The sequence below is a fragment of the Python bivittatus genome, unplaced genomic scaffold, assembly GCF_059951505.1.
Source record: "Python bivittatus isolate LINGU-HERP-01145 unplaced genomic scaffold, Pbiv_v1 ctg000480_np1212, whole genome shotgun sequence".
Taxonomy (NCBI): Eukaryota; Metazoa; Chordata; class Lepidosauria; order Squamata; family Pythonidae; genus Python; species Python bivittatus.
Genome location: NW_028277075.1, coordinates 2,896,863 through 2,904,313, shown reverse-complemented (window position 1 = coordinate 2,904,313; position 7,451 = coordinate 2,896,863). Strand labels below are relative to the sequence as shown.

The 7,451-nt window shown below is 41.9% G+C and overlaps 1 long non-coding RNA gene across 1 annotated transcript; it reads right to left on the bottom strand.

Annotated features, from left to right (window-relative positions):
• Positions 1–1,058: 1,058 nt before the first annotated feature.
• On the bottom strand, positions 1,059–6,344 carry LOC148214899 (uncharacterized). The gene is made up of 3 exons (XR_015796939.1): positions 5,959–6,344; positions 5,702–5,774; positions 1,059–2,659 (listed from the first exon to the last, which is right to left on the bottom strand). It is a non-coding gene; the product is annotated as an uncharacterized LOC148214899 (long non-coding RNA).
• Between the last annotated feature and the right edge of the window lie 1,107 nt (positions 6,345–7,451).

The window sequence follows — 7,451 nt, the reverse complement described above, 5'->3', positions numbered from 1 at the left end:
CCCATTTGCCACTTCTATCCTACAGTCTTTTTCTTACAGTGTAATTACTATATTTACTTATTTCTGCTGTGCGTGTTACAAGTACAGAAAAGAGCCAAATTAAATGCATCATACAACTAGTGGCAGAATAATTTTGTTTCATATTCTATCCTTGAAGGATCAGGGAAAAAATAGTTTCCATATTTGATCAAGCACACATTTCCTATGGTTCAAAACAATGAAGTAGAATGAACAGATTAGCACAAACTGAAAAGGGACTTTTTAAGAGATATAACCCCTGCTCTGCATGTTTATTCAAAAGTAAAATCTACAGACCCAGTTGAGACCTTTGTCCCTATAAATCTTGATATAACTGCATCTTTGTGCAGCTCTTTTGGATAGCCTGATTTCTAACAAAGTGGCTAGTCCCAAACTCCAGAATCTGGTCCTAAGGGAAATGCCCAGATGTTGGGTCACTGTTAGTTTCTTATCTCCTTCCTACCCAAAACCTCTCAACCCAGTCTGCTCCTAAGTCTCCAACCGGCAAATAGTTCTAGGTGCCCCTCCCCATGATCCAATAAAACCCAAGATCATGCTGGCTGGGGAATTCTGGGAGTTGAAGTCCACACATCTTAAAGTTGCTAAGGTTGAGAAACACTGTCCTAGCCATCTCTCTCAGCCTTGGTCAAGCCTGAACACATCAGAGTCCCTGGGTCTACTCCTTGCCCTTTTCATAAGAGAACATCAAAATCCTGAGAGATTTCACATGAGATTTTAGTGCTGCTGCATAAGATTTCTCACAGAATATCTTATGCAATTTGCTGAACTCATGAAGTGTTGTCCATTTTAATGTTCAAAAATTAAATTCTTGTATTTTAAGATCTGTCTTACAGATTGGAAAACTGAAGATGATAAAGAATGCCTTTCTTATGACCATCCAAAATTCTTAGCTTGACAGGCATATACACATGCCAATGGTCCAACTAAATTCAAATTGTTGGCTCAGACAGATCTAAAGCTTAGATATTTCTGACCAATTTGATACTATGTAGAATAAAACATTAATAGATGGATCTGTTCTCTATGTTTAGGTAAAGATTCAAACATCTTTAGGTATCAAACATTTATTTAAAAGTTTTAAATTATAGGGTAAAATTAGTAAGCAACAGAATCATGAGACAATGTCTAATTTCAACAATATACCAAAAAAGCAAACACACAAAACCATTTCTTATATTCTTGCCACTTCTGTACATCCTGTTTTCAAAATGCAGAGTGGAAATGCAGCAGCAACAGCCCTGAACACTGATTCATAAAACATTCCAGACCAAATAGTGGCATAAACATTTCTGTAGGGGAAACAGAGAATGGCCTTGAAGGATAGGAGGAAGAGCCACTACCAAGGCAACAGTCAGATAAGTGGGGCTTGAGCCCAGGCCAAGAAAATAACTTGAGAAAAGTGAGGGAGGGGGGAAGCACATCCAGACTGGCAAGATTCTGTTACTATAGCTTTACAATAAACGTATTCCTGACCAATTGGCATTGGTTTCTTAGTCTGGTCTACCTTGTGGGACTATTTCAGAATACTGTTGAAGTGTAATAGTGTTCATAGAGATTGTCTCTCTTCTATCTTGTTGGAAGCCTGGAGAGAAGTGAGTGTTAAATATAGGGAGTGTGTGTGTGACAGATACAAAAGGAAACAGTACTAATAGGATAACAGTGGGAGAGAAATGGCTGCAGTAAAGCCTTGCTAGTGACGAGAGTGCAAGGAACCTGTGAACTCCTCCCCACAATCCCACAACACGGCTCTCATCACACACCTTATAATGGATTCACTGGCCTCACCTCAAACATAATAGGTTACAAGGCACTGCACATTTTGCACATCTTGAAGCTGTGGCAGACAGTGTTAACTTTAAGGAGGAAATTGCTACTTTAAATTCATATACTTAATAACCACTAAAGGTTCTTTCACTCTGTGGCTGAGGCCAAGATAAAAGCAACATCATGAAGCCATGGAGGAAGTTTGGTGTTGCCACAGTATAATTTTACCAAGTTAAACTACAACAGAGACAGGTGCACCTCACAAAACAAACTCAGTCACTTGTACCCATTCAACATAATACACAGTAGCAGTGTTGATGTGTTGGGTTGTCTATTCACTTAGAAGCTGCAGCCAATCCTGACTTTCTGATTGTTGCTCACCGAAAAGCCACTTTCTCCTGCTACAAAGGATGCTAAAACACACATCTCCAAAGTGAGAAAAAAAAATCTTCATAAGTATAGCCAAATTTGTGGTGGAAATGAAATCTTGAACGAGTGATTAATTTTGGGGAGAGATGAGAGAAAGAGAAGGTTCCCCAGAATTTTTCCACAATGAAGATGCCAGAATGTTTAGCTAGAGGGAGAAACATAATCATCCACTGCTTTTCTGACATCTTTTTAGCATATCATTAGTTAACAATATTTTTGCGGAATGTTTAATATACTGTGCTGTTTTTCTTTTTGCTGTTTCCTGCCACTGGTGCATACTTTATACCAGCTCTTCTCACAGTGCCTTAGCTCAGAGACGCGGCTGCTTCCCTCGCTTTTAGGCTGATCCAAAAATGAACTGGGACTAACGGCTTTGTTTCCTTGCAGACACAGTTACGTATGGAGTAGCATGAGACAGTAGTAAAATCTAAAGGAAGAAGAACGGACAGTCATTTTGGTCCCCCACATCAATAATCATATGCAGATAATATGATTTTATTTTAGTTGCTAATTGTATTTTTCTTGTTTAAAGAGACAACAAATGTCTTATATAACTTTCTGACCCATTCCATAAAAAGCAATGTACAGTAGTAGCTGTGCTGGCCATGAAAAAGTAAATCCAGGGGGATTGCTTAAAGGAACCCTTTTATTTATTTTCTCAACTTGTATGGCGGCCCATCTCAAATTCATGACTCTATGGGCAGCCAACAGTAATTAAAACAGCATAAAAAGCAACAGAAACATGCCAGATATTTAAATTAGAGGACACACTCTGATTATGAAGCAAAGCATTGGTCTGATTGGTCTGTTATATACTATTACTTGATTACTTTTGAGTCTCAGACTGCATTCTGTTGAGTAAAATCCCTTTTTAAAAACTAACTCTGTTGCACCACCTAGAGCCTCAGTCTAATATTGGTAAACATTAGAATATCCAAAATCTGCGTTCGATTAACTCAGCGTTATGAAATAAAGCAGGAGAGGAAGAAATGCAGCTGCCACTGAACCTATGGCTGCATCGTTACTGTCTTGGCTATGACAAATTTTCTATTTTGACAAATGGTACAGCTATTGCAAACTTTTAATTCTGTTACAACCCATACTTCACATACCAGAATAAAGAGACACATACTAAAGCTCTAACCTGAAAGTTTACTTAGTAGGTTGAAAATGTTTGTGGAATAACGCAGTGCTTTGCTTTGCACTGCAAAATGCTAGCATATCATTCATACCATTTAGTTAAAGAAACTATAACAATAAAATGTGGTAGGAAAGGGAATTTAGCCAGCTCCAGGCCCATTATCACCATGGGCACCACACTGAAGACCCCAAAGTTAGCTGATCATGGCTGAGTTTTCACATTGCACTAAGCCATAATGTGGTTGGATGAGTTTTGATTTAGCATGATTTGTAAATCATAGTTTTTGGCTCAATGAAATGTGTAAATCCAGCTATGGTTTTAATGGAGAACAACACATGATTTACTGTTGGCACATAATAGCACTCTCTAACTCATCCATCAAACACAATAAATCCATTGGGGGAAACATTGTGTGGCTTTCAAATCCAAAAAAAGTGATGATATAATCATTTTATAATTTAGGTCTGGCTCCAAGGTTGCCTCCTGGGCATATCTAAGGTGGTGGAATAGGTTGAAAATGCAAACATTTTGCCAGTCAATATTCATGCCATTGAGTTGAGCTGGACTTCTGGTGAAAACACAGAAACACCTAAGTTGTTTTTTTGGCAATTATACAGATCTGATTTGCCACTATTTAACAATCTTTCTTCAAGTTCCCAGTTTAGTCTATAGTTCTGGAGTTACCCTGTGGCCTCCTATCCAAAGACTAACCATGGTTGACCCTGTTTAGCTCCTGAGCCTAAACAAGGTCAGCCAGGTGCTCCCACCTGCTGAGTTTCACAACAGTTTTCAGAATTTTCAGGAACATTCATTCATTAAAAGCATGGTCTTGTAGGAGTAATATCAGCCCTGGAGACATCAACCAAAGAAAGAAGACAGATGTTTGGAGACAGTTCCACGATACCATGCATTACAAGAAGAGACAATCTCTCAATCCTGGATGGAAGAAAGGTTGGCTGTGAGGTGATGATCAGCAAGTAGAAACTCTAGTACCTAATGGATGGGACGTGAGCAGGTGAGGGGCCAGGAAAAACAACTGGACTTGGCAAGATGAAGGGAAGGAGAAGAGAGAAAGAATGGAGAAAATCAGTTGGCAAGCTCATAGAGATTTCTGCAATGTCCCTGGAAGGGCTGCCAGTTAGTAGTAAGGAAAGGTCAAGGCAGTAAGCATGTCTTAATATACACTCAGCAGGAATCTTACAGTGGCGATGAGTGCACTGTTGGAAGACCTGAAAGACCAGGTCTTAGGGCAGATCAGAATGGAGAAACTCTATCTATGTGGTGGCTAGGAGTTGAAAACAACTTGATGGCACATAATCGATCAATCAATCAATCAATCAATCACCAGGAGTCAAAGTCAGTGGATCTAAGCAACATTATACCCAGTTGTTACATATTATTCTTGTTGGCTGGGCACGTTAGAAAATTTATACTCATAAGACTGTGTTTCTCAATCTGAGCCATTTTAAGATATGGAATTCTGAGAGTTGAAGTCCACACATCTTAAAGTGGCTCAGATTGATTAAATGGATTAAATCAAGCCATATCTAGTTCAGCCAGAAATGCCCACAGGAAGATGTGGCACAATCCTCTTCTCATATATGAAGTGAATAATAGCTGCTATTATTACCATTATCGCTATTATTATTTCAGTCTGTGTGTCAATCTGAATTTTGAAGGCATCTAAGCAGATGGACATCATTTGCATCTTGTAGCAGCAGATTCCAAAGTTTAACCCAAATCTCTTGCCAGTCAGCCCCACTGAAAAACGCAAATTCTCCTATCACGAAAGGAGAAAACACCACTATGCAAATTATCCTCATTTTGTCTAATTTTGCCTCTCTTAACATGTGTATCCATCCTTTTTATACCACCCCTCTCAAATAAGTGGGGGTCCCCCTTCAGCACTTGGTCTTGCAAAGGTGGCTACCACATCACTCAGTCTGTTTCTCCTCTGTTCTTATTCTACTGCGAAAGTGGCCCTGGAGCCTGAAATCTTTCGCTGCTTCCTTTTTATCATTGCAGCAACGAGCTGTCATTCAAGACAAACCTGGAAGGCCACGTGGGGATCGAACTCATGACACCTGGTTTACAGGACCCATGCTCTAACCACTAACCCAGGGTTCCTCAACCTCAGCAACTTTAAGATGGGTGGACTTCAACTCCCAGAATTCCCCAGCCAGCTGGCTGGGGAATTCTGGGAGTTGAAGTCCACCCATCTTAAAGTTGCTGAGGTTGAGGAATCCTGCACTAACCTATGGAGCCACCACCTCTCCCCTTCTCAGACATTTTCAAGTCTGCTTTGCGCCACAAACACAATCTTCCCACCTTTCCTTTTTCTTCCAGGCCAGCCAATGCCCAGAGGGATTTGCCCGCTGCAATAAAAAAAGCCTCTGGCGACCTGCAGAGGGGAAAACATAAAGTTAAACTTGCAGGCCTCGTCGCTTTTGCGTTTGCGAATGGGCGCGCATGCAATTCTGGAATGCGAATGGGGCAGGAACGACTTCGGCCACCCAACCATCGAGGGATCCGCCGCGAGGATCCCGACTCCTCCCCCGCCCCGGCCTAGTTTCTGCATAGATCACCCTCACAAAGGCGTTTCAACTTTCCGCAGACGCGCCCTTACAGCGGCCTTTCTCTTTGCCGCCCTCGAGGAACGGCGTGACGTTCCACCGTTTGCGAGGAGTCCCGGGCTTCTCGATCTGGAGGCGGCGGCGTGCTGCACCGACCGCGCGGGACCACCGGAGGGCGCCGCTGTACTACTTCAAAGGAGCGAGATAGGGCAACCTGAGAAACCGGGAGCGATGGAATTCTGCCATAAATCCTGAGGAATCTGCCGTCGGAATCCGGGAAGGAGCCTTCTGCTAAAGAGGTCGTGGGAGCTGCCGGGAAGGCGGTAGCGCTAGGCCTCGGAGTCGTCAGGAGTCAGACAAACCTGGCTGCCGGCTCGCAGCCTTGTGTGGAATTACAGAAAGCGAAGCACCTCATCACGACAAGCAGGAGAAGGGTCGCCTAAATTCATTAGATCCAGGGTTCAAAGTGATCTTCCAGCGCTGCTGCCTTTTGGTTCTTAGGAAAACTGGCCTTTTCAGGTTCAAGGATATTTTAACCAGAAGTCGGCAATTGTGGAGGGGGGTCCTTGAGTCTTAACTGCAATAAATCTACTTTAGGGCTTACACTACAGTTTTCACTGATTTCTTACCTTCAGTAATAGGAAACAGTGCCCTCGGTAACAGACAAAGGGGATTCCGGGGGCCATAAAGTGTGGGGTTTCTTGTGCTCTGCGACCTGTGGTTTTCCACAGAGAGAGACTGTACTGGTGATGCTGTCCCTATAAAACATGGATTTTTGTTCCTTTTTTTGCCAGCCAAAAAGGTTTTGCCTGGCAGTGAGTTTCACGCACCAATCCATTATGTCCACTAGTTTTGGCTGTCTCGTGCTTTTTTTTCCTGCAAAATTGGTTAGGGTTAGGTTTATTGATCGATGGTTGACAGTTACGTCTGCCAATTTATGTACCACAGTGTAATCATATGGACATTGCACCAATCAATTATGTCTACAGTAGGCAAAAACTTTTTGGACATGAGATTTTAACACTAACAGCAAGCAAAAAATGAACAAGAGCCAAAACGTGAAATCTATCCCTAAGGGTTGGCAAGATGGAGATGGGTAAATGGATGGGGAACCTCATCTTATGGGGAACCCTCAAACCTCATTGTGTGACTAGCCCAGAGCCTAAAAGATCAGCAGAACCTGGAAGCCCTTAGCAAAAAAACCCCATTCTTGGCTTCTTTGGTATCCCAGTGCTATATTAACAAGGCAGGTCTCTCAAATGTGTTTTAATTCTTCTTGGGCAGTGAAATATCTCTGAACGTTCACCACGTTTATTTTCACCTGTTCAAGATACTTGATGGTCTTAGATGCAAGAATTTAAAAGGTGATTTCCCCCCTCTCTATTAGGGGATGAGTCTCCAAAATATTAATGCTTTGGTTATTAATAGCCCAGCTGGCTGGAAGAATAATGTGCCTCTGTGCACGTGCTGAGCAAAGACTGTAATAAAGTAGCTTGACAGATCAG